The sequence below is a fragment of the Pelophylax lessonae genome, assembly GCF_965119305.1.
Source record: "Pelophylax lessonae genome assembly, chromosome: 1".
NCBI classification, from domain to species: domain Eukaryota; kingdom Metazoa; phylum Chordata; class Amphibia; order Anura; family Ranidae; genus Pelophylax; species Pelophylax lessonae.
Window position 1 is genome coordinate 429,073,227 of NC_138768.1, and position 13,315 is coordinate 429,086,541.

Sequence of the window (13,315 nt, forward strand, 5' to 3'; positions counted from 1 at the left end):
TGCTTTAAGACATCCAAATAGTGATGAAACTTGGAAGGGCTGCATCTGTCAGAGGACGTAAGAGAAAATAGAATTTTTGTAAACTTACTGTAAAAATATTTTCTGAGTCCTCTGACAGATGCAGCCCCGCCCCTCTATTTTGGGGTTGGTTGTCTTCCTGTACTGCTTGCTACGAAACTGATTAGTAAGCTCTGTGTCTAGGGCAGTGATGGTGAACCTTGGCACCCCAGATGTTTTGGTACTACATTTCCCATGATGCTCAAATATACTGCAGAGTGCATGAGCATCATAGGGAAATGTAGTTCTAAAACATTTTGGGGTGCCAAGGTTCGCCATCACTGGTCTAGGGTAATGTCTGGAGGGACAGCCCCTAAGGGTGTGTCCAGTTAAAGCTTTTTTTAATGAAGTTTCACTACCTAGCCTGCTCCTGCAGAGGGTGCCATTACCCAATAGTGATAACTTGCGAGGTCTGCGTCTGTCAGAGGACTCGAGAGTAAAGAATTTTACGGTAAGTTCTTATAAAAATTCTGTTCTTTAATTCACTGACAGACCCAAATTCTGTTCTTTAATTCACTAACAGACCCAGCTCCATGTCTTCAGACCATTGGGCTTTATGCTGCTCTCTCGTCAGGAGTAGGACTAAGTGGAAACCCTTTTGGTTACACCCGTGGGGCAGTCCCAGAGGGTATACCATCACTTCCTGCTATAGGACACCAGTTTTTTTTTCTGCCTAGACGGGAGTAAGGACCTGGCTCTCTGCTGGCATCTGCGGTTTTAGATTGAATTTTTTAACTTTTTCTTATTTTTCCTGTGTGAACTAAAATCAACCGTCGGACTGGGCGATGCACTAGATATTCCAGATCCTTATGGCCTTCCCTGTCTGGCCTGCGAGCGTGACCCAACTATTAGGTTGGCCGCAACATAGCCCCACTTGACGGGCTGGCCGGCGAGTGAAACATCTCGCGAGGTCGCATAGCCCTGGTCACGACAGCAGTCACGATCAGTCGCAGCATACCTCAGGAGTGGGTGCACAGGAGACGCCCTTGCCATCTGACGGTTGTGATGAGCCGAACACTGCCCGGTTCGGTTTGCACCCGAACACCGGAAAAGTTTGTTCGAACAAAGGAACCCCATTGAAGTCTATGGGAGCCGAACCTCATAAATCAAATGGCCTCATTATGAAGGCTTAAGTTATTGCCCCAAAAAAGTGTATGGGTACTGACCTGGGGAACATGTAGCAATGAAAAAAACATTTTTAAAAACGATCATTTTAAAGGAGCAGTGATTTACTGATTTTAACCACTTTACCACCGGAGGATTTTGCTGTCTTCCGTCCAGGCCACTTTTTGCGATTCGGCGCTGTGCGACTTCAACTGACAATTGCGCGGTCGTGCGACGCCGTACCCAAATGAAATTTACGTCCTTTTTTTCCCACAAACAGAGCTTTCTTTTGGTGGTATTTGATCACCTGTGCGATTTTTACTTTTTGCGCTATAAACAAAAAAGAGCGTTTATTTTGAAAAAATAACAATATTTTTAACATTTTTTTTATATGAAATTCCCCCCAAAAAAGATGTAAAAACCAATTTTTTTAAAAAATTTTTGGCCAATTTGTTTTATGCTACATATGTTTGGTAAAAAAAATCGCAATAAGCGTATTTTGATTGGTTTGCGCAAAAGTTATTGCGTTTACTAACAAAGGGAAAGATTTCTGTCATTTTTGGTGTTTGGCGGCGATCTGCGATTTTTTTTTTTTTTGCGGGACTGCGACATTGCGGCGGACAGATCGGACCCTTGACTGACATTTTTGACACTTTTGGGGGTACCAGTGACATTACTGCAGTAATCAGTGCTATATATATATGCACTGTTACTGTAAAAATGACACTGGCAGGGAAGGGGTTAATTTTATTGGAGAGGGAGGGGTTAATGTATGCCTGGTGCTTACTGACGTGTAGGGGGGGAGGTGACTGTGTGAGTCATGGACAGATCGGATGTCCAGCTATGCTGAACAGTCCGATCTGTCACTCCCTGTCACTATGGAGATCCGCCCGCTGTGTTTACACACAGCGGGCGGATCTCCAGACTCGATCCCCGACGATCGGGTAAGAGCAGCGGCGATCGCCGCTGCTCCTCCCCTGGCCCGACTCCCGCTGTGAATGAAAACAGCGGGAGCGAGCCTCCGGCGGCGCGCAAGCGCCGCCCAGAAGGGGGAGTGTCTGACGACGTTAATACTACGTCGTCAGACGATAACGAGCCACTCTGCCGCAGTAGTATTACTGTGAGCGGTCCTAAAGTGGTTAATGAGGCTTAAAGTAAAACTATAAATTCCTTCAAATATCGTGCCTGGGGGGTCCCCTGAATGTGCCTGTAAAGTAGTGCATCTCTACGATGTATGTAGCCTGCTGCAGCAATACTGACATTTCTAAAGCAAAAAATGTCATATACAAATATACATACAAATTTCAGATCAAACGTACTTGTCAAACAGGTGCAGAAAAATTGGGCCCTGGTTGTTGGTGGTGCCTGAACCCCCCAACCCCTCACAGTTACTCTTGCTGGGCACAGGGGCAGGCCCTGCCATTAGAAATTAGATAGGAAATTGAAATCGCATGAACTTGTCATACAGGCAAACCAAAGGTTTGTAACAAATGGTTGCAGGTTGGGATCAAGCAGAAGCATAATGGAGGAACAAGCCAAGGTCAGCAATGAGTGGTAGTGAAGATAAAGTTGGCAGCAGGAGAGAAAGGTGCAAGATATTGGCTGGAGAACATTACAATAATTTGGCAAATAGGAAGTGCAAAGGCATGGCCTAAATAGGAAGTCCCTGGGAGGAGCAAAGGTCTCAGGGTTCACCAGAAACAAGATAGAAAGTACATTTTTTCCAAGGATTGAGGCAAGGAGCTGTCCAGCATCTCAGGTGGCTCAGCAAGAAGATCTTGTGCCAGATGCAGCAGAGGTTTTGGGTTCAGATCTGGTCCTGAAAAACACGTTTAAATAGGTTGAAAAAAAAAGACACAAGTTCAACCAGACTGCCAAGTCTTCTCCCTAATGAAACTCCCTTCGTTTTTTTGACTTCCACGTTAAGATCCTCCAAGCATGGCTACCTGTTCATCTGCAAGATCTGGCACGTCAAGTTTCCCAAATCCTAGGACACACCTTCACTTTTTTTGAGGGTATGCCTCCATTTTCCTCAGTGTGGAAGCCTGTTGACCTTTGCAGATTTTTGAGCAGAGGTGGTTGTAGCCTAGGGCCAGCAGAACAGTTCCACTGGTTTTAATCCAACCTATTCGCTGTTCCCAAACCCAAAAATAACATCTGCCCTTCTTGGATCTCATTTGGTTCCAACTTTTCATATGAAATCCACCAGCTCTGTCATTGTATTCCAATCACCAGGAAGACTCTGGCAATTGCTACAATTTGGTGTGGGGCCCCTGCACTACCAGTTTGTGGCCATGTCCTTCAGCTTCTCATCTGCTTCTCGAATATTCACCAAGGTGCTGGCCTCAGGCCTAGCCCTGCTAACCTCCTATGGCATCAAAGGATAACCTCCTGCTGAGGGAACAGTTGGTGAGGGCTCTTTTGGACAACATATCTCTGACTCTCCTGACAGTATCCTCCCTGGCGGTATGATTCTTTCTGATTTTAGGTGCTGAAAGCGGTACAATTATTTTGCTAGTAATTCTTAACCACTTGCCGACCGCCGCAAGTACATATACTGCGGCGGTCAGCCCTGGCCAGGCAAAGTGATGTACCGGTACGTCACTAGCCTTCGCCGCTCTGGTGCGCGCTCCCGCGGTCCCGCCGATGACACGGTTGGGTTCAGAACCGATCAGTCATCAGGTCCAGGCCAATCATTTTTGGCCTTGACCTGTAGATCGGTCCTGCCCAATCAGATACCGTTCTGAGCCTGTGAAATGTAAACACAGGCTCAGAAAAGATGTGCCCTCCCTCCCATCGTCCTTTTTGGATCCAGCGGGAGAGGAGAGCACATCTAACTGTGAGTACTGCATCAAGCACACCCACACACAGGTAGATAGGCACATTTAACCCCCGATTGCCCCCCCAATTAACCCCTACTGCCCCTGACACAACACACACTGTATACAGCATATAGCATTTTCCTATATACCTGTATAAGTGTGATTTATGGTCAGGTGTAGCGCTTGCGGCCCCCGCTTTTCCATTTTAATTACCCGCCACCCCCCCAATAAAGATTTAACCCCCTGATCCCCCCCAGTTAACCCCTACCCCCATCACATTCAACACTAATACAAACGTAATATACTGTGTTTTTAGATTTTCGTATTAGTGTGATTGTGATCTGAATTAACGCTAGCGACTAAGTTTCTGTCCCAAGGAGGTTTAGGGTCACCGCCACCCCCCCAATAAAGATTTAACCCCCTGACCCCCCCCCCCCCCTTATCACCCCTACACCCCCTGCCACAACACACACTGTATACAGTATATAGCATTTTCTATATACCCGTTTAAGTGTGACTTGTGACCAGGTTTAGCGCTTGCCACCGTTTCTTTTATCCGTAGGATACCCGCCACCCCCTCCCAATAAAGATTTAACCCCCTGAATCCCCCCTGATCACATCCAGTTAACCCCTTCCCCCCTGTCACATTGCACACTAATACACACATAATATACTGTTTTTACTGTATTTTGTATGAGTGTGCTTGTGACTTGAGTTTGCGATAGCGAGTTAGTTTCTATCCCAAAGGAGGTTTAGGGTCCCCGCCATTCTCGGCGCATAGTTAGAAATAACCCCTTGATTAACACACACACACACACACACACTTTGAACAGATCAATATCTGATCAGAACTATACTAGCGCCCCCATAGTTTAGGGTTCCCAAAATGCGGTGTTTGCACGGTCAGCACTGATTCCTGCCAGCGCCTGTGTTTAACCCTTTCACCCAGGCAAGTGTAGTAATCAATAGATTACTGTCACTTACAAAAAAACACAACACACAAAACCGCTGTGTTAGCAGAGTCAGGCCTGATCCCTGCTAGCATTAGCAGTGTTTTTGGTAGCGCTTGAAATAGTCCTTGACAACCAGGTGCTTTAATTACCTGTGAGTCAACACCACTGTACAGGTAAATTTAGTTACCAAAATGTCCAAACGTTTGTACAGTGGTGAAGAGGCTTATAATATACTGTCCGTGTCAGATGATAGCGATGGGGAAACTACACTGGCAGAATCAGGGTCAGTATATGAACCAGATGACGGCAGCGGCTCCCTGACAGATAGCTCCGACGACAGATGGGTCCCTGTTAGACCCAGGCGTACCCGACCCCATTCTGGAGTTGTTGAGATGCAGGAATCGCAGGGTGCTCGTATGGAGCAGAGTGTGGGTACTAGTGCCGCTCATCCTTCTGGCGACCTGGCAAGCGCCAGCGGCCTAGTAAACCCTGGACCTAGTACAACCAGCACTGCAGTATCACCTGGTGGCGTGGTGAGTCCCCTAAGTGCAGTTGAAGCTGGTGCGGTGGCTAGCACAAGTAGTGGCCCGCAGCCACCGCGTATTCGTAGACAGGCCCGTAGAGCCCATAGTGCCCTCCCTGATGCGCTGGCATATCCCAATTGGCAACCCACTGATTCTACAGCGCCAGTACTCCCCCCCCCCCCCCCCCCCCATTCACTGCCCAACCTGGAATCCACGTGGAGACAGCTGGTTTTACGCCCCTGAACTTTTTTGAGCTGTTCTTCACGGAAGATCTTTACAGATCTATTGTGGATCAATCAAATTTATATGCACGACAATTCATCGCCGCCAACCCAAATTTGCCCATTGCCAGACCATTCGGCTGGAAACCTATAACGGTTTCCAATTTTAAAATCTTTCTGGGCCTTTCCCTCCACATGGGCATAACTAAACAGAGTGAAGTGCGGCTATATTGGTCCACTAGCCCAGTTCACCATATGCGCATGTACTCTGCCTCCATGTCCAGGGCGAGATATGAGCAAATTCTGCGATTTATGCATTTCAGCGACAATGAAATCTGTCGTCCTCGGGGAGACCCTGAATATGATCGGCTCCACAAAATTCGGCCCCTCATAGACCACTTCAATCAGCGGTTTGCAGCCTTGTTTACCCCCGAACAAGTTGTCTGCATTGACGAGTCCCTGATTAAATTTACTGGCCACCTTGCTATGAAACAGTACCTCCCCAGCAAGCGTGCCAAGTATGGGGTCAAGCTGTATAAATTGTGTTACAGGGCCACAGGTTATACAGTTAGTTTCTGGGTCTATGAGGGAAAAGATAGCTGTGTGGAGCCCCCGAACTGCCCAGACTACATAGGGAGCAACGGCAAGATTGTTTGGGACTTGGTGTCACCCTTTTCCGGAAAGGGGTACCATTTGTACGTGGACAACTTTTACACAAGCGTGCCACTATTTAGTCATCTTTCTGAATTACAAATTGGCGCATGCGGCACCGTGCGACCTAATTGCCTGGGCTTCCCCCAACGGCTTGTAAATTCCCGTCTTAGTCGGGGGGCGAGAGCCTGCTTGAAAACGGACAAATTGCTTGCGGTGAAGTGGAAGGATACACGGGATGTTTATGTTCTGTCCTCCCTTCACGCAGACACGACGATCCAAATTCCTACGGCAACTGGCGTTATGGATAAACCCCTCTGTGTCCACGAATATAACCTTAATATGGGAGGGGTGGACCTTAACGACCAGCTTTTGGCACCGTATTTAGTTGCCCGTAAAGCCAGACGCTGGTACAAAAAAAGTGTCTGTTTACCTTTACCAATTGGCTATGCTGAACGCCTTTGTCCTATACAGGGGGTCAGGACGAACTGGATCCTTCCGGGAATTCCAGGAAGCGATCATCCTTGCCTACCTGTACCCAGGAGGCATGCCTGCCCAACTTCCCCTTCCAGATGCAGTGAGCCGGCTGCATGAGAGACATTTTCCTTATGTCCTCCCGAGTACCCCTACCCAAAGACGACCCCAAAGACGATGTCGTGTCTGTAGCAGGCGCAGATGTAGGCGTGACACCCATTATTGTCCCAAACAACCTGGTCTCTGCATCGGGGAATGTTTCGAGCGCTACCGTACACTAGTGGAGTTTTAGTGTAGGATACAGCACAACACAATGTAGGGCACACAAACACAGGGTCTCGAAAGATGTTGGATGTCCATCGACATTTTGAGAGACCCAAGCTGGAAGATCGCAGTCCCAAATCAAGGAACAACAGTTAGAAAGAAAAATAAAAGGATCCAAAAACTGTTGTTGTGTCAGTCATTTTATATGTTCTTCTACTCTTCCTACTGTACTTTTAAGGTACTTTGTTTGTTTTTTCATTATTTTGTGACCTGTTTCTCTTGCAGGTACTCGTCGGCTGCCACAACATTGATTTTATATATTCTGACACAAAGAGCGTTTGCGCTCAGCATATATGGATACCTTTGCTGGCAGCAGCTGTGGTGATTTTCTGATTTCAGCACTGCAGTTAAAATCCTATTTTGGTATACGTGGATAGTGTCGTGTATACCCATCATTAAATTCAGTGGGTGGTTGTTTGGGCGGTTAATGATGAGTAATACTACGCATTATTCCTGTGCTGATTTCTGATAGGTTCTCTTTTTTTTTGTTCAGCCCACAGGCTGCATGAAAAAAAAAAAACCTATATGCCAAACAAGGACCAGCAATGTACTGGTACGTTGCTGGACTTTGAGTGGTTATACCAGGATGATGCCTGCAGATTTAGGCATCATCTTGGTATCGTTTTTTACAGCCAGCGGTCGGCTTACATGTAAAAGCAATCCTAGCAGGTAATTGGCTGCTAGACTGCTTTTACATGCAGTGGGAGGGGACTCCTCCCCCCCCCCCCCACCGCCGCCTTCCGCAGCCTTCTGTGGTTTTTCTCGGGCTCTCCTGTCCCACCGGTTAACCCGAGAGTGCAGTCGGTGGTTCAATTATCTAACCATAGAGCTAATTGGAGATGAGAATGGCTCCAATCATCTCTATTGCCTAAGATACCGGAAGGTACAAGCATTTCAAGACTTCTGTATCGCTAGAAATAAACAGCGCTATTGGGAAATTGGGAAAGTATTTTATCACACCAATTTTGGTGTGGTCAGATGCGTTAAGGTCAGAGGAGAGATCTAGAGTCTAAAAGACCACAATTTTTTTTTTAAAAAGAGTACCTGTCACTACAGATTGCTATCATAGGGGATATCTAAATTCACTGTGATAACAATAAAAATGATTTAAAAAAAAAAAAATGAAAGGTGTCAAAATAACATAAAAAAGCAAAATAAAAAAATCAAGCCCCCCCCTGTCCCCCCCGTGCTTGCGCGCAATGGCGCACGCGTTAGTCTAGTGACATATGTAAACCGCAATTTAGGTATCGCCGCAAACGCCAGGTCGAGTGCAGTAATTCTTGCAGTAGACCTCCTCTGTAAGTCTAAAGTGGTAACCTGATTGTTGCCGCTGCAGAGGCGTGCGCAATTTTTAAAGCATGTCATGTTTGGTATCTATGTACTCGGCATAAGATCATCTTTTAAATTTTACCAAACAAATTGGAATTATATAGTGTATTCGTGCAATAAATTAAAAAAAATATATTTTTTCGCAGAAATTGCATTTGGAAAATCTGTGCGCAAATACCGTGTGACAAAAAAATTTGCAACATCCACCATTTTATTCTATAGGGCCACTGCTTTAAAGAAATATATAATGTTTGGGGGTTCAAAGTAATTTTCTAGTAAAAAAAAAATATTTTTTCATGTAAACAAAAAGTCACAGAAAAGGCTTGGTTTTCAAGTGGTTAGAAGAGTGGGTGATGTGTGGATAAGATTGAGCATAAAATGCCGGGACAGTTCAAACACCCCCCAAATGACCCCTTTTTGAAAAGTAGACACCCAAAGCTATTTGCTGAGAGGCATGGTGAGTCCATGGAATATTTTATATTTTGCCACAAGTGTCGGGAAAATTATTATTTCTTTTTTTTTGTTGTTTTTTTACAGAAAGTTGTCACTAAATGATATATTGCTCACGCATGCCATGGGTATATGTGAAAAGACACCCCAAAATACATTCTGCTGCTTCTCCTGAGTACAGGGATACCACATGTGTGAGACTTTTTGGCAGCCTAGCTGTGTACGCGACCCCGAAATCCAATCCACATCTTCAGGTTTTCTAATGGCGTAAATTGCTGATTTTATCCCTGACTACCTGTCAGTTTCAGAGGCCCTGAAATTTCAAGATAGCACAAAACCCCCCCCAAATGACCCTATTTTGCAAAGTAGACACTCCAAGCTATTGGCTGAGAAGCATGGTGAGTCCATGGAATAGTTTATATTTTGCCACAAGTTTTGGGAAAATTATTATTATTTTTTTTTTTTTTACACAAAGTTGTCAGTAAATGATATAATGCTCACACATGCCATGGGTATATGTGAAATGACACCCCAAAATACATTCTGCTGCTTCTCCCGAGTACAGGGATACCCCATGTGTGAGACTTTTTGGCAGACCCGGAAAACCAATCCGCACCTTCTGGCTTTCTAAGGGCGTAAATTGTTGATTTCACTCCTTACTACCTATCACACTTTTGAAGTCCATAAAAAGCCAAGATGGCACAAACCCCCCCCCCCCCCCCCCAAATGACCCCATTTTGCAAAGTAGACACTCCAATCTATTTGCTGAGAGGCATGGTGAGTATTTTGCAGCTCTCATTTTTTGGGGAAAATTAAGAAAAAACAGGAAAATGCATTTTTTTTCCTCTTTTTTTCAATTTCCAAAACTTTGTGACAAAAAAGTGAGATCTGGAAAACACTCAACATGCCTCTCTGCAAATAGCTTAGGGCGTCTACTTTCCGAAAAGGAGTCAAGGGGGGGGGGGGGTTGTGCTGTCTTGGCATTTCATTGCCTCCGAAACTGTGATAGGTAGTCAGGAGTGAAATCAACAATTTACACCCTTGGAAAGCCTGAAAGTGGGGGTTGGTTTTCGGGGTCCTGTACTCGGCTAGACTGCAAAAAAGTCTTACACATGGGGTATCCCTGTACTCAGGAGAAGCAGCAGAATGTATTTTGGGGTGTCATTTCAGATATACCCATGGCATGTGTGAGCAATATATCATTTACTGACAACTTTGTGTAAAAAAAAATATATATATATATATATATATATTTCCCGGAACTTGTGGCAAAATATAAAATATTCTATGGACTCACCATGCCTCTCAGCAAATAGCTTGGGGTGTCTACTTTCCAAAATGGGTAATTTGGGGGGGTTTTGTGCTATCTTGGAATTTTAGGGCCTCCGAAACTGTGATAGGTAGTCAGGAGTGAAATCAACAATTTACGCCCTTGGAAAGCCTGAAAGTGGGGAATGGTTTTCGGGGACCTCTACTCGGCTAGACTGCAAAAAAGTCTCACACATGGGGTATCCCTGTACTCAGGAGAAGCAGCAGAATGTATTTGGGGGTGTCATTTCACATATACCCATGGCATGTGTGAGCAATATATCATTTACTGACAACTTTGTGTAAAAAAAAAAAAGATATATATATATATATATATATATTTCCCGGAACTTGTGGCAAAATATAAATTGACTCACCATGCCTCTCAGCAAATAGCTTGGGGTGTCTACTTTCCAAAATGGGGTCATTTGGGGGGGGGGGGGGTTGTGCTATCTTGGAATTTTAGGGCCCCTGAAACTGTGACAGGTAGTGCAGAGGTGACATGCACAATTTACGCCATTAGAAAACCTGAGAATGTTGATTGGTTTTCGTGGTCCTGTACACAGCTAGGCTCCCAAAAAGTCTCACACATGGGGCATCCCCATACTCAAGAGAAGCGGCAGAATGTATTTTGGGGTGTCATTCCACATATACCCATGTCATGTGTGAGAAATTTATATTTTAGTGACAACGTTGTGTAAAAAAAAAAAATTGTAATTTTCCCAAAACTTGTGGCAAAATATAAAATATTCCATGGACTCACCATGCCTCTCAGAAAACAGCTTGGGGTGTCTATTTTCCAAAATGGGGTCATTTAGGGGGGTTTTGTGGTATCTTGACATTTCAGGGCCTCCTAAAACGTTATAGGTAGTGAGAAAATGCAATGAAAAATGTACGCCCTTTGAAATTCTGATGGTGGTGATTTGTTTTCGGGCTCCCGTACACTGCTAGGCTCCCAAAAAGTCTCACATATGTGGTATCCCTGTACTCAGGAGAAGCAGCAGAATATATTTTGGGGTGTAATTACACATATACCCATGGCATGTGTGAGCAATATATCATTTCAATGACAACTTTGTGTAAAAAAAAAAAAAAAATTTTTTTTTTTTAGTCATTTTTCAAACACCTGTGACAAAAAAATGAAATATTCAATGAGCTCAACATGCCTCTCAGAACATTCCTTAGGATTTCTACTTTCCAAAAAGTGGTAGTTTAGGGGGGTTTTGTACTGCCCTGCCATTGTAGCACTTCATGAAATGAGATAGGCAGTCAGAAATTAAAGCTGCGTAAATTTCAGTATTTACACCATAGTTTGTAGACGCTATAACTTTTGCGCAAACCAATAAAAATACGCTCATTGAATTTTTTTTGTCAAAGACATGTAGCTAAATATATTTTGGCCAAAAAAATGACATAAATTGAGTATATTGGATATTTTTTAAAAGACAAAGTTGAAAATGTAATTTTTTTGCAAAATTTTCGCTTTTTTTTTATTAATATCGCAAAAAATAAAAAGCGCAGAGGTGATCAAATACCACCAAAAGAAATCTCTGTTTGTGGGAAAATAAAGGACGAAAATTTTGTTTGGGTACCACATTGCATGATTGCACAATTTTCAGTTAAAGTCACGAAGTGCCAAGTTGAAAAAAGGGGTCTGGTCAGGAAGGGGGTAAAATCTTCCGAGGCTTAAGTGGTTAAGGACGAGCAGCCCAAACCAACTATATACATATGATTTTTTTTTTTACTGTGCGTTCTTCTTTATAGCATCTCGGGTATGATAACGTTTGAAACACAAAATCAAAAATTATAATATAATAAATAACTATAAATAAGTTAAAGTATGTATATATATATATATATATATATATATATATATATATATATATATATTAAACAAGCAAAAAATTGGGGGAGCAAACCCTGAACATGCATATCTAAAGCCGGTGCAGCTATGAACCAAGCGACATGTATATTAAAAAAGAATAGCGCACACATGCAAAAGAAATGACTATCAAATATGGAGACAATCCCTAAATAAAAATGGGGATTTTGTCCCACAATATGGCCATATCGTGCTCAAGCCCACCACTACGTCAAAGTACCCCATTATCAGTGGGTCCTACACTATCCATAAAAAAGGGGTGAATCCAGCCTCTCTAACCCTTGGAGACAACACTCCTTGCTGGGAGAGATGTGCTAATGCACTACAAGGGACTCCTCCTATATCTACTTGATAGTGGACACTGATAGAGTACAGGTGTGTGTGGGGGTGGGGTGCTCAACCTCAAACCCCAATTTTTTGCTTGTTTATTATGTATTCGGTCTGACCAGACTTCTGAGGTTGAGCACCCCACACACACCTTTTTTATGGATAGTGTAGGACCCATTGATAATGGGGTACTTTGATGTAGTGGTGGGCTTGAGCACGATATGGCCATATGGTGGGACAAAATCCCCATTTTTATTTATGGATTGTCTCCATATTTGATAGTCATTTCTTTTGCATGTGTGCGCTATTCTTTTTTAATATATACAGTGGGTACGGAAAGTATTCAGACCCCCTTAAATTTTTCACTCTGTTATATTGCAGCCATTTGCTAAAATCATTTAAGTTCATTCTTCTTCCTCATGAATGTACACATAGCACCCCATACTGACAGAAAAACACAGAATTGTTGACATTGTTGCAGATTTATTAAAAAAGAAAAACTGAAATATCACATGGTCCTAAGTATTCAGACCCTTTGCTGTGACACTCATATATTTAAGGGCTCTTTCACACGGGCGATCCGATCAGATCCGCCTGTCAGTTTTTTAGGCGGATCTGATCGGATCCTCCATGCAGCTCTATGGGGCAGCGGGTGTCAGCGGAGACACCTCCGCTGACACCCGCTGCCATCCGCATCCGATCCTGTGCTTGAAATCTGGACGGATGGAAACCCTATTTTTCCATCCGTTCAGTAATCGGAGCGGATCGGATCTGATGAGAGCTGACAGCGGTCCGCTCTCATCCGATCCCCCATAGAGGGCAGCGGGGGCTGAGACACCTCCCTCTCCGCTCTGCAAGCAGAGACGGAGCAGTCATCCGCCCGGCTCAG